We start from the raw sequence: 16,986 nt of genomic DNA on the forward strand, positions 1-16,986 counted from the left end.
ACTTCCTTCAAGTTTTGGTCAGATGATCCCCTCTAGGTGAAGCATTCCCTGACTATTCTAATTAAAACTGTAACCTCCCACAAACTTAACAGTCCCTAGCCCTTCCCTACCCTCTCTATCAAAAGCAACAAAAAAGTTCTATTAAACTAGTGGTTCTCAAACCTTTGTTCTCAGGACACATTTATAGTCCTACAAATCATTGAAGATCTCAGAGAGTTTTCATTTATGTGACTTATATCTACCAACATTTATCATTTTAGAAATAAAAATAGAAATTTTAAATATATTTAATTCATTTAAAAATACTAAACCCACTAAAAACATAGATATTTTCATGAGAGATGGTTATATTTCCTAAAACCGAAAAAAATAGTGAAAAGTGACATGGTATTATAATTTTTACAAATCTCTTTAATGTCTGCTTAATAGAAACTAAGCTGGATTCTCATATCTGCTTCTACATTCAATGTGTTGCAATAGGCTATTCTGGGTGAAGGATGTGAAGAAAACCTAGCTATACAGACACATAGTTGGAGAAGGGAGGAGAACATTAAAAGCTTTTTCATATAACTGAAGACATTCTTCTTTGATATGCACAACAACTCAATGAGTAGTAGTTTCTTCGAAGTTAGTTTACAGTGTGGAATATAAAATCATAAGGGAACTTTTTGTATTGTTAACTTAAAAATCTACTGGCCTACCTATCTTGTACTTTGAAATATTTAAATATGCATGATTTTATAAGATATCACATGGATTAATTTGAAAATATTGGTTAGATGTACAGATCTTCCATATGTGGACATACTACACTACCCAACATTCCCAAATAAAACTGACTGGTATCACCAGCAATCTCATCAGAAAAGTCATCAAATTTGGGGATACCATCAAACTCAGAATGGCAGACATAACTTTCCTGACTTTTCTAATTTTTGCTTTAAAACTTGGATTTTATCATTGACAAATACTGTCAGTTGTTTTCCTCCAAGTGAGGAGCTTGCTTCAATGTGCCAAGTACCCAAATCTGACTCAGTTTGCCACACTGGTTTGCAGCTCAAATCGTTACATCAAATGCTTTTCCTAGAGCCGATCTGCACAGTTCAGTATCAACAGATGTGCTTTTATGAGTACCTCCCATTTCATCACATGGAATATTAAAAAGACATATTTTCAAGGATCATGCTTCAATATCATTCATTTTTACTGCTAGATCAAGGACATTTTAAAGTGAAACTGCCACCTTTTTTATTGCAAGTGTTTGGTAGTAAATAATAAAATGACTACCAATAGTTTGGTGACATTGCCTTGATTCACAGCAAGGTGCCAGCAGTTTTACCCACCATTGCTTTTGCACCATGAGTGTCAACATTAACACACTGAAAAAGGTAAACATTGACAAGATGCCAAGTTTATTCATGGGGAAATAACAATATTTTCAAAAAATGGTCCTGAAAAAAAATGGATACCCACATGCAAAAGAATGAAGTCAGACCCCAACCTCACACAATATACACGAGATGTTCTCAGACTTACGATGGTTTGACTTAAGATTTTTCAGCTTTACAGGGAATTTTTGGGGACATAACCCCATAGAAATCTAAGAGCTCCTTGCAACTTAAAAAGGAGGTACAGTTTCTACTGAATGTGTATTGCTTCCACACTATCGTGAAATTGAAAATCCTAAATTGAACCACGGTAAGTCAGGGACCATCTCTTTTGTTGCCAGCATTAAATGCATCGTCAACTTACAGTATTTTCAATTTAAAATGAGTTTATCAAGATGTAATCTCGGCTGGGCGCGGTAGCTCATGCCTGTAATCCCAGCACTTTGGGAGGCCGAGACGGGCGGATCACAAGGTCAGGAGATCAAGACCATCCTGGCTAACAAGGTGAAACCCCATCTCTACTAAAAATACAAAAAATTAGCTGGGCGCAGTGGAGGGTGCCTGTAGTCCCAGCTACTTGGAAGGCTGAGAGGCAGGAGGCAGGAGAATGGCGTGAACCCAGGAGGCGGAGCTTGCAGTGAGTTGAGATCACACCATTGCACTCCAACCTGGGCGAAAGAGCGAGCAAGACTCCGTCTCAAAAAAAAAAAAAAAAAAAAAGATGTAATCTCATTGTAAGTTGAGGAGCATCTGCACAAAAAGCTACTGAAAATGGATAAAAAACCTACGGATAAGAACTAAAGTTATCTATCCCTTAAAAAAATTGAAATAAATCTTCATGACTATTACGATTTAAATGTTTGCCCCCCCAAAACTCACATTGCAACTTAATTACTGAGATGTGGGACATTTGATAGGGGTGAATAGGTCAGGAGTGTACTATCCTTATGAATGAATTAATCCATTCATGGGTTAACGGGTTATCAGGGAGTGGGATTGGTGGCTTTATAAGAGGAGGAAGAAAGACTTGAACTAGCATGCTCACCCCCTGTCCATGTGATGCCCTGTACCACCTCAGGACCTGCAGAATCTCCACTAGCAAGAAGGCTCTCACCAGATAGGGCCCCTTGCCCTTGGACTTCTCAGCCTCCATAATTGTAAGAAATAAATTCCTTTTCTGTATATATTACCCAGTTTCAGGTATTGCTATAAGGAACAGAAAACATATCAAGACAATAACCTAATTAGGCAATGGCTTCTTAAATATGGTTCCAAAAGCACAAGTGACAAAAGATTAAAACAAAGATCAATTGAACCATCAAAGTTTAAAAAAAACCTGTGCTCCAAAGGACCCATCAGAAAAGTGAAAAGTCAACCCCCCAAATGGCAGAAAATATCTGCAAATCATCTACCTGATAAGGGGCTTGATGCACAATATATGCAAAGACCTCAAACTTAGCAATGGAAAGACAATCCAATCTAAACACAGGCAAAGGATCTGACTACGTATTTCTTCAGAAAAGATACACAAAAGCCCAATAAGCATATAAAAAGATAGTCAAATCATCGGTCACTAGGAAAATGCAAACTACAATGAAATGCCACTTCAGACACACTAGGATGACTTGTGTTTTAAAAAATGAACAATTACAAGTGTTAGCAAGAATGTAGAGAAATGAGAACCCTCCTGCAATCTGCATCTGTAAAATGGTGCAGCCATTCTCAAAAAGTTTGGTGATTCCTCAGAAACTTAAACAGCAATTCCATTACTAGATATAGATCAAAGAAAACTGAAAACACACATCCACACAAATATTTGGACAGGACCAATTCTCAGTAGCATTATTCCTAACAACTAAAAGTGAAAACTACCCAAATTTCATCAACTGTTGAAGGAGAAACACAATGCGATAAATACAAAAATTAGCGGGGCATGGTAACGTGCACCTCTGGTCCCAGCTACTTAGGAGGCTAAGGTGGGAGGATGGCTTGACCCTGGGGGACAGAGGTTCCAGTGAGCCGAGATCCTGCCACTGCACTCCAGTCTGGTTGACAGAGCAAGACTCTTGTCAAAAAAATAAATAAATAATAATAACATTTTTTAAGAAAACACTTATTTTCCCATGGATTATATTAAGTGACAGTAATTTTTCCTTCTTTCTGATTTTTCCATTTCAAATTTTTCTATAAATGGCCATACATTTCTTCTCTAACAGTCAAGAAAAAAACACTGAAACCAAATTCTTTTCAAAATGCCATAAAGTTAAAAGAAAATTTAGAAAAACATTTAAAATATTTTAGGATAAGGTGGACAATCTTAAAAAAGATAGAAACCCAAAAACCATAAAAGGAATGAAGAACACAGTTAGGTACATATATGCTAAAACTGCTATACAGAAAAGACAATCGGCCGGGCGCCGTGGCTCTTGCCTGTTATCCCAGTACTTTGGGAGGCCGAGGCCGGCGAGATCAGGAGATTGAGACCAACCTGGCTAACACGGTGACCCCGTCTCTACTAAAAATACAAAAAATTAGCCGGGCGTGGTGGAGGGCGCCTGTAGTACTGGCTACTCGGGAGGCTGAGGCAGGAGAATGGCATGAACCCAGGAGGCGGAGTTTGCAGTGAGCCGAGATCGTGCCACTGTACTCCAGCCTGGGCAACAGAGCGAGACTCTGTCTCAAAAAAAAAAAAAAAAAAAAAAAGAATAGCATATGAATAGACACATGACAGATTTAAAAAAAAAAAAACTGTAACATGGAATATAAATATAAAGCATCCTTAACATAGAAATATGTTCCATATCACTGGTATGGGGAAAAGAAAAATGAAAATTCCTCTTCCATATACTGTGTTAGGAAAAACAACTGAATGATTATATCCAGAACAAATGAAGAAGATGTGGAGAATGAAAATTCATAGATTCCAGGTAAGAGAATAAATTCTTTTTTTTTTTTTTTTTTGGAGACGGTGAGTCTCGCTCTGTCGCCCAGGCTGGAGTGCAGTGGCCGGATCTCAGCTCAATGCAAGCTCCGCCTCCCGGGTTCCCGCCATTCTCCCGCCTCAGCCTCCCGGGTAGCTGGGACGACAGGTGCCCGCCACCTCGCCCGGCTAGTTTTTTGTATTTTTTTAGTAGAGACGGGGTTTCTCTCCTGACTTCGTGATCCGCTCGTCTCGGCCTCCCAAAGTGCTGGGATTACAGGCTTGAGCCACGGCGCTCGGCCCGAGAATAAATTCTTATAATATTTTTGCCATGTAAACTTATAGCACCATTAATCTTAAAATCCTCACATCTTTTGATACCAAGATTACTCTTGGTAATCTATCCTTATGAATATAAGAATATATACTGAAAGATGTTTATTGAAACACTTACAAAATTAAAACTATAAAACACTGCTAAGAGAAATTAAAGATGATGTAAATTAATTTTAAGGTATCAATTCTTCCCAAAGTCACCTACAGAACTGACATAATCCCAATCAAAATCCTGGAATGCATTTTGGTAGAAATTCAAACTTTTACGGAAATGCAAAGGAACAGAATGGTCTAAATCGGTTATAAATAAATAAACTGAAAAAGATTAAAGTTTGAGAACTTATGCTTACCTGAGTTTAAGACTAATTATAAAGTTACAGCACTCAGGACACTGTGGTACTGGTGTAGTACTGGTGTGGAAATATAATTCACTGGAACAGATCATAGAATCCAGAATTAAGACCTAGATAAAGTCAATAAAAGATAAAACGATTTCAACCAAGGTGCCAGCAATTCGACAAATGATGCTTTAACAGTTAGATAGCCAAAAGCTTAAAAGAGGGAAAAAAAACTGACCATATGCAAAAATTTATTCTAAATGGAATATAAACCCACATATAAGAACTAAATGTATAAAACTTCTCAGAAAAAAATAGAAAATCGAAGGTAACTTGACTTGGCAAAGATTAAGGACACAAGAAAATTCAAACTACTAAAGAGGGAAAAAAATCAATACATCAGTTTATCAAAATTAAAATATTTTGCTCTTCTAAAGACACAATAAAAAAACTAAAGGCAAGCCAGAGAGTGAGAAAATACAAAACATATAACCTAGAACCTATGTCTAAAATATATAAAGAACTTTTACAACTCAATAGTAAAAAAAAAAAAAAAAAATCCAATTTAAAAATAGGTAAAAGATTTAGCAGCCACTTTACCAAAGAGGATTTATGGATGGAAAATTAGCATTTGAAAAAGATGCTTAATATCATTGTCACTAAGAAAATGCAAATTAAATCACACTAAGATAACACTTCACATCTGCTAGAATGGCTGAAATTAAAGGGCAACCATACCAAACATTGGTGAGGGTATAGTGTAACTGGAAAGGTCACAGACTGCAGAAGGAATTGTAAAATGGTACAAACACTTGGAGAACAGTTTGGAAGTTTCTTTAAAAGTTGAATATATACCATATACCTTCCACATGACCCAGGCAATCCACTTCCGAGCATTTACTCAAGATAAATGAAAATATATGTCCATGCAAAAACTTGTAGGAGACTGTTCACAGCAAGTCTACTTGTAACAGCCAAAAACAAAACAACCCAAATGTTTGTCAACACAATAAACAATGGAACCATAGAATAGTCGTACCGCACAAAATGGAAACTATCCAACAATAAAAAGGAATGCTGTAATCCCAGCACTTTGGGAGGCCAAGGCAGGCGGATCACTAGAGGTCGGGAGTTCAAGATCAGCCTGACCAACATGGAGAAACCCCGTCTCTACTAAAAATACAAAAGTAGCCAGATGTGGTGACGCATGCCTGTAATCCCAGTTACTTGGAGGCTGAAGCAGGAGAATCCCTTGAACCCAGGAGATGGAGGCTGCGGTGAGACGAGGTCTTGCCATTGCACTCCAGCCTGGGCAACAAGACGGAAACTGCGTCTCAAAGAAAGAAAGAAAAAAAAAAGGAATGAAGCACTGATACTCATAAAAACATGGATGATTCTCAAAACAATTATGCTGAAACACAGAGGCAGAATATACAATTTATGAATCCATTTGTATAAAATCCTAGAAAATGCCAATTAATCTACAGTAACAGAAAAATCAATGATTGACTTGGGTAAGGGGAGCGCAGGTTGGAGTGGGACCAAAGGAAACTTTTGAAGGTGATGGATGTGCTTATGATGTCGTTTATAGTGGTTTCATAGAGGATACATGTGTCAAATGTCAAATTGTACAATTCAAATATGTGGTTTGTTATATCTCAGATATACTTCACTAAAGCTATAAGACACACACACATACACACACATGCACAGGCACACATGCACAAGCTAAATGTTCATTAATGGAGGAAAAGAATAATTCATAGAGGACCTATTTTAATATTTGTAATTATTAATAAAAAATTTCTATTCGCTCTGATCAATAGGTCTTAAGAATCCTGTTCAATTTGGAAGGAGGTCAGAGTAATATAAAAAAGATACTAAAATGATATCTTACATGTATACATGATTATGTGTTCGTATACAAATAAAGTGTGACGGGTACATATCAAACAAATAAATCAGGAGATGGAACTGGAAAAAGAGTTCTAGGGGGTAAAAGGGTATTCACTTGACCCTCTGTTTTAGCTGACATGCTGTAAAGAGCTTATATTTCTTGTTAATTTCAAAAGGTTAGAAAAATTGAATGTATACCAAAGTGGTACAACAATTAAGTGATTCATCAAAGATAAATTTCGTTAGAAAAGCACCTCCATACCTTAACTCTCTTTATGTCTTTTGGTCTACACTAACACACTCTCACACACACACACGCACGCAACAACTCACACACAACTCGGCATTAGGATCTCTCACACTCACACACAGACCCTAGCATTAGGATCTCTTCCTAACACAATCCTAGCATATCTCACACACTCACACACACCCTGGCTTAGAATCTAATTCACACACACACCATGGCATTACGATCTCTTTCTCACACATACACTGGCATTAGGATTGTTCTCTCTCACACACACACACCCTAGAATTAGGATTTCTCTCACACACTCACACACAACCTGGCATTGGGATCTCTCCCTCACACACACATCCTAAAATTAGGATTTCTCTCACAGTCACACACACCCTAACGTTAGGATTTCTCACACACACACACACACCCCCCCCCTGACATTAGGGTCTCTCTCACACACACACGCTGACATTAGGATCTCTCAGTCACACTCACACACCCTGATATTAGGATCTCTCACACTCACACACCCTGGCATTAAGGTCTCCCACACACACACACACACACACACACACACACACACCGTGGCATTAAGGTCTCCCTCACACACACACACACACCCTGGCATTAAGGTCTCCCTCACACACACACACACACACACACACCCTGGCATTAAGGTCTCCCTCACACACACACACACACACATACATTAGGATTTCTCTCACACACACCCTGGCATTAGGGTCTTTCTCACACACACACACCCTGACATTAGGATTTCTCACACTCACACACTCTGATATTAGGATCTCTCAGTCACACTCACACACCCTGACATTAGGGTCTTTTTCTCACACACACACCCTGACATTAGGATCTCTCAGTTACACTCACACATCCTGACATTAGGATTTCTCACACTCACACACCCTGGCATTAAGGTCTCCCTCACACACACACCCTGACATCAGGATTTCTCTCACAGTCACACACTCCCCGGCATTAGGATCTCTCACACTCACACACACCCTGGCATTAGGATTTATCTCACACTCACACACACCCTGGCATTAGGATTTATCTCACACTCACACACACCCTGGCATTAGGATTTATCTCACACTCACACACACCCTGGCATTAGGATTTATCTCACACTCACACACACCCTGGCATTAGGATTTATCTCACACTCACACACACCCTGGCATTAGGATTTATCTCACACTCACACACACCCTGGCATTAGGATTTATCTCACACTCACACACACCCTGGCATTAGGATTTATCTCACACTCACACACACCCTGGCATTAGGGTCTCTCACACACACACCCTGACGTTAGGATTTCTCTCACACTCACACACTTCCCGGCATGAGGATCTCTCACACTCACACACCCTGGCATTAGGGTTTCTCACACACACACACGCACCCTCGCATTAGGATCACTCGATCACACTCATATACCCTGGCATTAGGGTCTAACACACACATACCCTGACAGGATCTCTCACACTCACACACCCTGACATGAGGGTTTCTCACACACAAACACCCTGGCAGGATCTCTCACACTCACACACCCTGACATGAGGGTTTCTCACACACACACACCCTGGCATTAGGGTTTCTCACACACACACACCCTGGCATTAGGATCACTCTGTCACACTCACACACCCTAGCATTAGGGTCTCTCACACACACACACACCCTGAAATTAGGATCTCTCTGTCACACTAATACACCCTGACATTAGGGTTTCTCTCACATTCACACACCCTGGCATTAGGATCACTGTGTCACACACACCCTGGCATTAGGTTCTCTCTCACACTCACACACAGCTTGACACTAGGATCAGCCATCATTGACCCCGTATGCTGGGTGCTCCCCTCTCTGATAACTGCATTTTTCGAGGAAGGGCTCTGCTCCCAGGTGGGAGAGCTGAGTCTGAGCCGCCGCCGCCATTAGAGGTAGGGAGAACAGAGGCAGCCGAGGATCCCACCAGACTTCAGCTCCCAGCCCGCCCCTGGGAGGCCAAAGCCCCTGTGGGTCAGAGGAGAAAAGTGGGGAAGTACCATGGAAATCAATAGTACCTGGAGCAAGCTAACCATACATAAGCCGAGCTGGGGTTTACCAAAAATCTCTGCGGCGGGTCAGGCCTATCTTCCCGGAGCTGGAAAAATACCGCTAGGGCCCAAGATGGCGGGAAACTCGGGCCCTGTACCCACCCCCTCGTAATCCCGCAGCGGCCCCAGGGAGCATGTGCGGGCTTGAAGGCTGAGTGCGGCAGGGGAGGCCTGCAGCTGCGCAAAGCGTCCCGCCTGACGCTGTCCCTGCCTTCCTGAGGGCAGAGGTTGTATGCGGCCCGGTAAGGGTAGTGCCCACTGGGAGTTCTTGAAGCTGGTATTAGGCTCCAGGTGGGCAGCCTTACAGCCTTGTCTCTCAGGGACAGGCCATGGAGAGACTCTGGACGGGCTAATGTGGTGGACAGGATGTAGCCTTGTCATATGGGTGTGACACATTGGGGTGGTATCACCCCACTTCCTGGCTGTCCAAGGCTTGGAGATCATGCAGACAGCTCTATCTTGCAACTACGAGGATAGAAACTCAGGAGTCCCCAGTGAATTAGTGAAAAGAATGTCTATTTATTGAGCACCAGTTAATCAGATATTTATTTAAGTTATTGCATTTAATTCTATTTGTCTATTTTGGAGACTCTTGAATTGGGTCCGTGGATTCGATGGTATTAAAGTATATAATGTTAATTTCCTGACCCCCGTGGGTATGTTAGGGTTATGTAGGGAAAAGTCCTTGTTTATAGGAAATAGACAAAGTAGTGGGGGTTATTGGGCATAATGCCTGTAGTTTACTTTCAAATGGGGAGGTGACATGTTCTTTCTACTCTTCTTGCAACTGTTCTGTAAATCTGTAATTTTAAAATAAAAACTTTATTTGAAAAATTACACTAGTCTCATAAAATGAGCCGCACAACTCTATTTTTTTGTGTTCCGCAGCAATTTATATGACATTATATATAGGAAGAACAGAAAGTAACTGTCCCTTGAAAAATTAGAAACTCAACTATATTAAGTCATCTGGGTAGGTATTTTGGGGGAGGCAAAATCCCAGCACTTTGGGAGGCCAAGGTGGGTGGATCACCTGAGGTCAGGAGTTCAAGACCAGCCTGGCTAAAGTGGTGAAACCCTGTTGATGAAACCTTGTAAAGTGGTGAAACCCTGTAAAATACAAGAATTACCCAGGTGTGGTGGCACACACTTGTAATCCTAGCTACTTAGGAGGGTGAGGCAGGAGAATCGCTTGAACCCAGGAGGTGGAGGGTGCAGTGAGCCGATATCACGCCACTGCACTCCAGCCTGAGTGACAGAGCGAGACTCTGTCTCAAAACAAACAAACAAAAAAGTCTTCATTGCCTATATTTATTATTGTTTGTTACCCTGAAGTGTAAATTCCCCTGAAACACTGAACAAATAAGCAGCTGTTTAAAATAGTAGCATCGTGAAGCCTTCCTTTGTAGGGCCATTGTGTCTTTTTCTATATTATTCAAATTTATGTGAGACACAAAGCACAGCAGTAGAAATGGAGTATTTTGGTGCATGTAGGGCTGTTGATAATTAGACACAACATGGAGTTGACCATGAGTAGAGTTGCCAGATTTAGCAAGTAAAAATACAGAAACCCAGTTAAATTTGAATTGCAGATAAATAACAATTTTTTAGTATGAGTATGTTCCAGATATACTAAAACACTGAAAAATTATTAGCTTCTGAAATTCAAATTTAATGGGTCATTGTATATTTTATCTGGAAACTCTAGAAAACATAAGGACATTGTTTTCTTCCATCTCTTCAACATTTTTAAACAATACAATGTACCCAAGGGAAAGTTCTGTTAGAGCAAATCCAAAAATGTAAGTAAGAAGTCTTAAGGTACTTAAAACTCGAAATAAAGAGGTACTTTATTTCATTGAGGCTGCACACTCAAACTCCAAGGTTTTGTAGAAATGAACTCATTATAAAATTGAAACTTCATTGATCTGGCTGGGCACAGTGGCTCACGCCTGCAATCCCAGCACTTTCGGAGGCCAAGGTGGGCAGATCACTTAAAGTCAGGAGTTTGAGACCAGCCTGGCCAACATAAAACCCCATGTCTACTAAAACACAAAAATACAAAAATTAGCAGGGCATGGTGGTGCACACCTGTAATCTCAGCTACTCGGGAGTTTGAGGCACAAGAATTGCTTGAACCCAGGATGCAGAGGTTGCAGTGAGCCGAGATCACACCACTGCACTCCAGCCTGGGTGACAGAGCAAGATTCTGTCAAAAAAAAAAACAAAAAAAAAAAACCTTCATTGACCTGTACACTGAAGATGTGTGCACTTTGTATATATTTATGTTATACCTCATTGAAAAAAGAGTTTTGAAAAAGTGTCTTAAAATTAACAGTATGTTTTCTGAGTATATGTGTTAAATAAGGCATATCTAAGTGAAATAATAACACATATAATTTTTTTAGAGTCTTTTTGTTAAGCTTCCCAGCAACTAAGATTGTAGACAATTCTAATGGCTAAGTAGAAAATCATTTTTCAAGTCAGGTAGTCTCTAATTGTAGTGCTTTATTTTTTTTAAAAAAGATTGAAGAATCTAGGCAAGTACCCAATTATCAGTAAATTAATCATCAGTCATTACAGATAGGAGAGCATTAGGGGTATGAGAGCAAAATGTTTAAGAACCACTAAGTTATACATTCTCTTGGTAACCTGAACTTTTCCCCTTATTTATCATAATCTATAAATACATGCCTATTGATATGATTATTTGATGTGTGTTTCTCCAACATCAAGTCTCATGGAAATAATACTAAGCATATTGTTTATCCACAGTGAATCTAAGTCAAAGATTGAATAAGCAAGTGGATTACTGTGCAAGTGGTATTTGCAGTCCTAGGAGTAGTTGAGATCATGCAGAAACAGATAAACAGAGAAGAGGATGGAACGCTGGAAAACAGCAAAAGATAAACAACTCCTTTTAGTACAAAAACCATCATTTGCGCAACTTTTTCCCTTTTTCCCTTTTCCTTTCCTGCTTTGTCCCTAGAGAGCATAGTGTTTTACACACAGAAACAATTTCAATGTTAAAATAAACTTTCTTCCCCAAAGGTGGTCTAAGACACAGAATACGTAATTACTGTTATGAGTGTTCTTTTCAGGGAGATAGTTACCTTAGAAGACTGCACCTTGTTGTCTTCACTGTCTTGTAGAAGAAACAGATGTGAAATACACAAGATATAGGTAGTCCCATAGCCCCTTCAAAGAAGTTACGAGTGATCTTTCCTCCTAGCCTGACATCAAAAAGTTAATTTTTTTGCCATCACTCAGTTTAATAAATCATCTCTGAGTGCATCATACACAATCATGTCACATGTTCTAGTCATCGGTAAGAATGTTTTCCTTCTAGTTCCCATTTCCTCTAATATGCTAAGATCAAGTCCATTTTTTCTGTGTTTCTTCCACTCACTTTATAAAACTTTAGCTATAAATAAATTAATATTGATGACTTGCTCAGATAGTCCCTATCTAGTTGGACTTGGTTTTCTATCTTGTCAGTTTTGTATGTGCCACTGGGAGGCAGCATGAACTTGCCTACTGATAATCTCTCTTGATGCCTGTACATCTGCAGTCATCCTGTTACTTTTTAAAGAAAGATGTCTTTTTTATTTAAGATGTAATTAAATCTCACCTTTTTTAAAAATAATACTCAGTGATAATGGGACGTGGGGAAGCAGAGATCATCATAGGCTTGTGTTAGAATGTTAATTAGGGCAATTTGAAAATTACTTATCTGAAACCTTAAAATTGTTTATGTCCTTTGCTCTGGCATTCCCCTTCCCCACACTCACTCTCCCCTTCCCAGCAATTTCTCTTTATGAAATTATTGAGATTGTGAGCAACGACTTAGCTACAGGGACATTCAGTACAGCATGCTCATACAAACATCAACTAGAAACAATATAAATGTCCAACAAGAACACATTCTGGTCATATAATAGATAGCTCTGCGGCTGATAAAAATGATATTATTGACATTTTTCTGAAAATGTGGTATACATATTACCATATATGGTCTACAAACCCATTGTAAGTGGGACATGAAAAGGAAGCATGTCTCCCTTTCACTGTATCTCTTATCTGGTCCCAGAAACAGTGTCCCGGCTGTGTGGCCTCCCTCCTAGACAGGCAGGAGGCTATGGCTTCCCATACACACCCAGGCTCTTCTCTTCCCCAGCCTCCTCTAGGACTTCCTTGTCCTATTCCCTCTCCAAGGCCCAGGCTTCATCCCACTCCCTTTATTATTTTTTTTTTAAATAAAGAAAGCTGTAAAACAATGTCATCTCCATCTGAAGACAACAACAAATCCAAATAATTATTAATTTATTTGTTAGATTTCTCAGCAATATTTTGGAGCTTTTATTATAAAGGTTTTGCACATTTTGACAAGCTTTTTCTTTTTCTTTTCTGAGACAGGGGCTCACTCTGTCACCTGGAGTGCAGTGGTGTGATCATGGCTCACTGTAACCTTGACCTCCTGGGTTCAAGTGATCCTCCCACCTCAGCCTCCCAAGCAGCAAGGACTACAGTCACGTGCCACCACACCTGGTTAATTTTTAATATATTTTTTTAAGAGATGGGGGTCTAGCTATGTTGCCCAGGCTGGTCTCAAACTCCTGGGCTCAAGAGATCCTTCTGCCTCCACCTCCCAAAGTGCAGGGATTACAGGGATGAGCCACCGTGCCTAGCCTCCAATCCCTTTCCTTCCCACACAGCTCTTTCTGGTTCCCCAGCACAGCCCTCCAGGTGGTCTGGCAGCCAGTCAGCTCCACCCTCATTGCCCTCAAGCTCCTTTTCTTAGTATTTCCTGAAACCCCCAGCTCTGCCCCTTCCCCTAAGCTCCTGTCTACCTTCTTGTCCTGTTACGTGATTGCCATATCCCTTAGAGAAAACCTGTCCTAATTGCTTTTTTTTTTTTTTTGGAGACGGAGTTTTGCTCTTTGTTGCCCAGGCTGGAGTGCAGTGTAGCGATCTTGGCTCACTGCAACCTCTGCCTACCGGGTTCAAGAGACACTTGTGCTTCAGCCTCCCCAATAGCTGGGATCACAGGCGCCCACCACCACACCCAGCTAATTTTTGTATTTTTAGTAGAGACAGGGTTTCACCATGTTGGTCAGGCTAGTCTCAAACTCCTGACCTCAGGTGATCCGCCTGCCTTGGCCTCCCAAAGTGCTGGGATTACAGGCGTGAGCCACCTCACCGGCCCCTCCTCACTCCTCTCCTCCTGCCTCCCTTTTGTCCCTGGAAGTCCCCAGTTTCTTCTGTATGCCATTGCTCCACCCTTAGCTTCAGCACTCCCTTCCCCAAGCCTACAAAATAGACTTCTTTTATCTATTCTGGCCCTTTTATTTTCTACTCCTATTTCTTCTTTATAGCCCTCCTTACTTCTAACCAAAGCTTCTTTGCCATTTAATATGTTTTGCAAGTAGAGCTTCCCCAAATATCTTGTTTAAGAAATAATCATAAACATCATCTAGATATATTCCCAACTCAGTAGTGAGGATAAAGTGTTTACCTTTTCATAACAATAGTCACAAATATGTGGCAGTCAATTTCTTTCTGTAAATGTATAGGAGCTAGTTAAATTCCTAGTTCAGAATGTATAAAATTGGTGAATTTCCCAAGGAGAAATTAAAAAGTAGTTAATATTTCCTATGAGTTCTATGATTTAGAGAATAGTTGGGAAATGAGAAATAAGATAAAATACAAGTAAATGTTTTTCTAAGTTCATTTAAATTCGATCCTAAATCTCACTTGAAATTCATTGTGATCTTTGTGGAGAATTCTTTTAGAAATTGGAAATTAAACTGTAAAAAATAATATATGTTGTTGGTTCATGGTTCATGTGTATTAGAGCAATATAATGTCTCTTATCAAGAATTGCCTTTAGTATGGAACATCATTTATTAATGTCATCCAGTCATGGGTCACATTATTACTGATGAAACAGAAAAGCAAGTCCCTTACATGCTATTCTCAAAGTCTTCTAAAAGTGTTAAGGTAAATTGAATAAAATCTACATTTTATGTATTTGAAATATAGCAATGAGTAGCCAAAAACATATACATAAGCGTCTGGCAAATATGTGAAAAAAAAAGTTTTTAGTAATATGGATACACATCAACTTTGGCCACATATCATTACCTTAAGTCTCGCAAGAAGAATTTTGAACATTTTTATCTACCATTGTCAAAGATTGACTAGTTCTATATACCTTAACTTTCTACATTTCTGAACCTTATTTCTTTAAAACACAAACCTTTATTTTAAGCATTTCAGCTAGAATTTCTGTAAAATTGATTATATTTTATACACATCCTGTCTTCTTAAATGCTCACACCTGTAATCCCAGCACTTTGGGAGGCTGAGACGGGCGGATCACGAGGTCAAGAGATCAAGACCATCCTGGCCAACATGGTGAAACCCTATCTCTACTAAAAATACAAAAATTAGCTTGGCGTGGTGGTGCGTGCCTATAGTCCCAGCTACTCAGGAGTCTGAGGCAGGAGAACCACTTGAACCCGGGAGGCGGAGGTTGCAGTAAGCTGAGATCGCTCCACTGTACTCCAGCCTGGGCGACAGAGCAAGTCTCCGTCTCAAAAACAAAACAAAAAAAAAAAAAACAGTTTAACTTTTACTGGATAGTTCAAGGTCTTCATTGTGATTTTCTATTATGGTACAATGGAGGCCAAGGAAGGAACTGCTAACCCCATGCTCAGCGGCCTGAGGAAGTAACAAATGTTCTTATGTCTGCTTTTTATTGTTTTGTTATCATAACAGTAAAAAACACCATCTGCATCTAACTGCTTTCTCTACTATTGAGAAACACTACTCCGTGGGTCTCTTCAATGCCTAGATGTCTTAGTGGGTTATGCCAAGGATGCAAGGCCCTGACCACTCTTTATCTAGAATATTTCTCATGGCCATTTCCAGTGAGCAGCGTTGAGAAATGCTGTAAGCTCTCCTTTCAGCCACGGCTGCTGTCAGTGGTACATTTTCTAGGGTCCACATTTGTCTCCCACGACACAACCCATGTTTGTGCAAGCATAGGTCTAGGACCACCTAAGCTGCCCTGCGGAACTGGTGCTCCAGAAACCAATGCAACCAAGTTTGCGCTCCAGCTACTGCTTTCACTGTGGGTAATTGTTTTTGACTCTAACTCAGGAGGTCTTCTATCTTCTGTCAGCATCCATGACATTGTGGCAAGCTGACTTGTTAGCTTGCAACAGAGTAAAATCTCAGACCCCTCACAGTTCTTGTAAGCTACCTTTCAATGTGTTGTTTAATTTATGCTTTAGCACACATGTATTAATTATGTATGCCTCTAGAAATATGTAAGATCCAAGGGGAATATAAAGTGGACAATAGTTGGAGCCTCCCTTAAGAAGCTTTCCCTGGTGAGGAATGCAGACACTCAAACAGATTTTGTAACAAAACATGATTGATATTAAAGTCATGGAGATGGGAACCAGAAGGTCAGGGATAACTTTCTGGAGGAGGAAACAATTAAGTCTTTAAGGATGAGGACTTGACCAGGCAGAGACAAAGGACATAGAGGAATGTTAGAATAATATAAACCAAGGAGAAACACCATATAAAATGTACACACTAATTTTGAGATGCCTCTTGATATCAGAAGGGTTAAAATGCGAAGGAAAAGAGTCTCTTAGAATTAAGCAATTAGCATAATTTAAAACAATTGCTGGTGACACATCTGTGAAATAAC

The 16,986-nt window shown here is 39.9% G+C and overlaps 1 protein-coding gene across 4 annotated transcripts in view; it reads right to left on the bottom strand.

Moving 5' to 3' along the window:
- TDRD15 (tudor domain containing 15) overlaps nucleotides 1-16,986 on the bottom strand; it is a 65,812-nt gene that overhangs the window by 12,923 nt on the left and 35,903 nt on the right. For all 4 annotated transcript variants that reach the window (XM_065527348.2, XM_015433956.4, XM_015433958.4 and 1 more), the window contains one exon: nucleotides 4,995-5,107. The gene's annotated coding sequence lies outside the window, so the exon portion shown is untranslated. The remainder of the gene's footprint in view (nucleotides 1-4,994; nucleotides 5,108-16,986) is intronic.

Source organism: Macaca fascicularis, chromosome 13, assembly GCF_037993035.2.
Source record: "Macaca fascicularis isolate 582-1 chromosome 13, T2T-MFA8v1.1".
Taxonomy (NCBI): domain Eukaryota; kingdom Metazoa; phylum Chordata; class Mammalia; order Primates; family Cercopithecidae; genus Macaca; species Macaca fascicularis.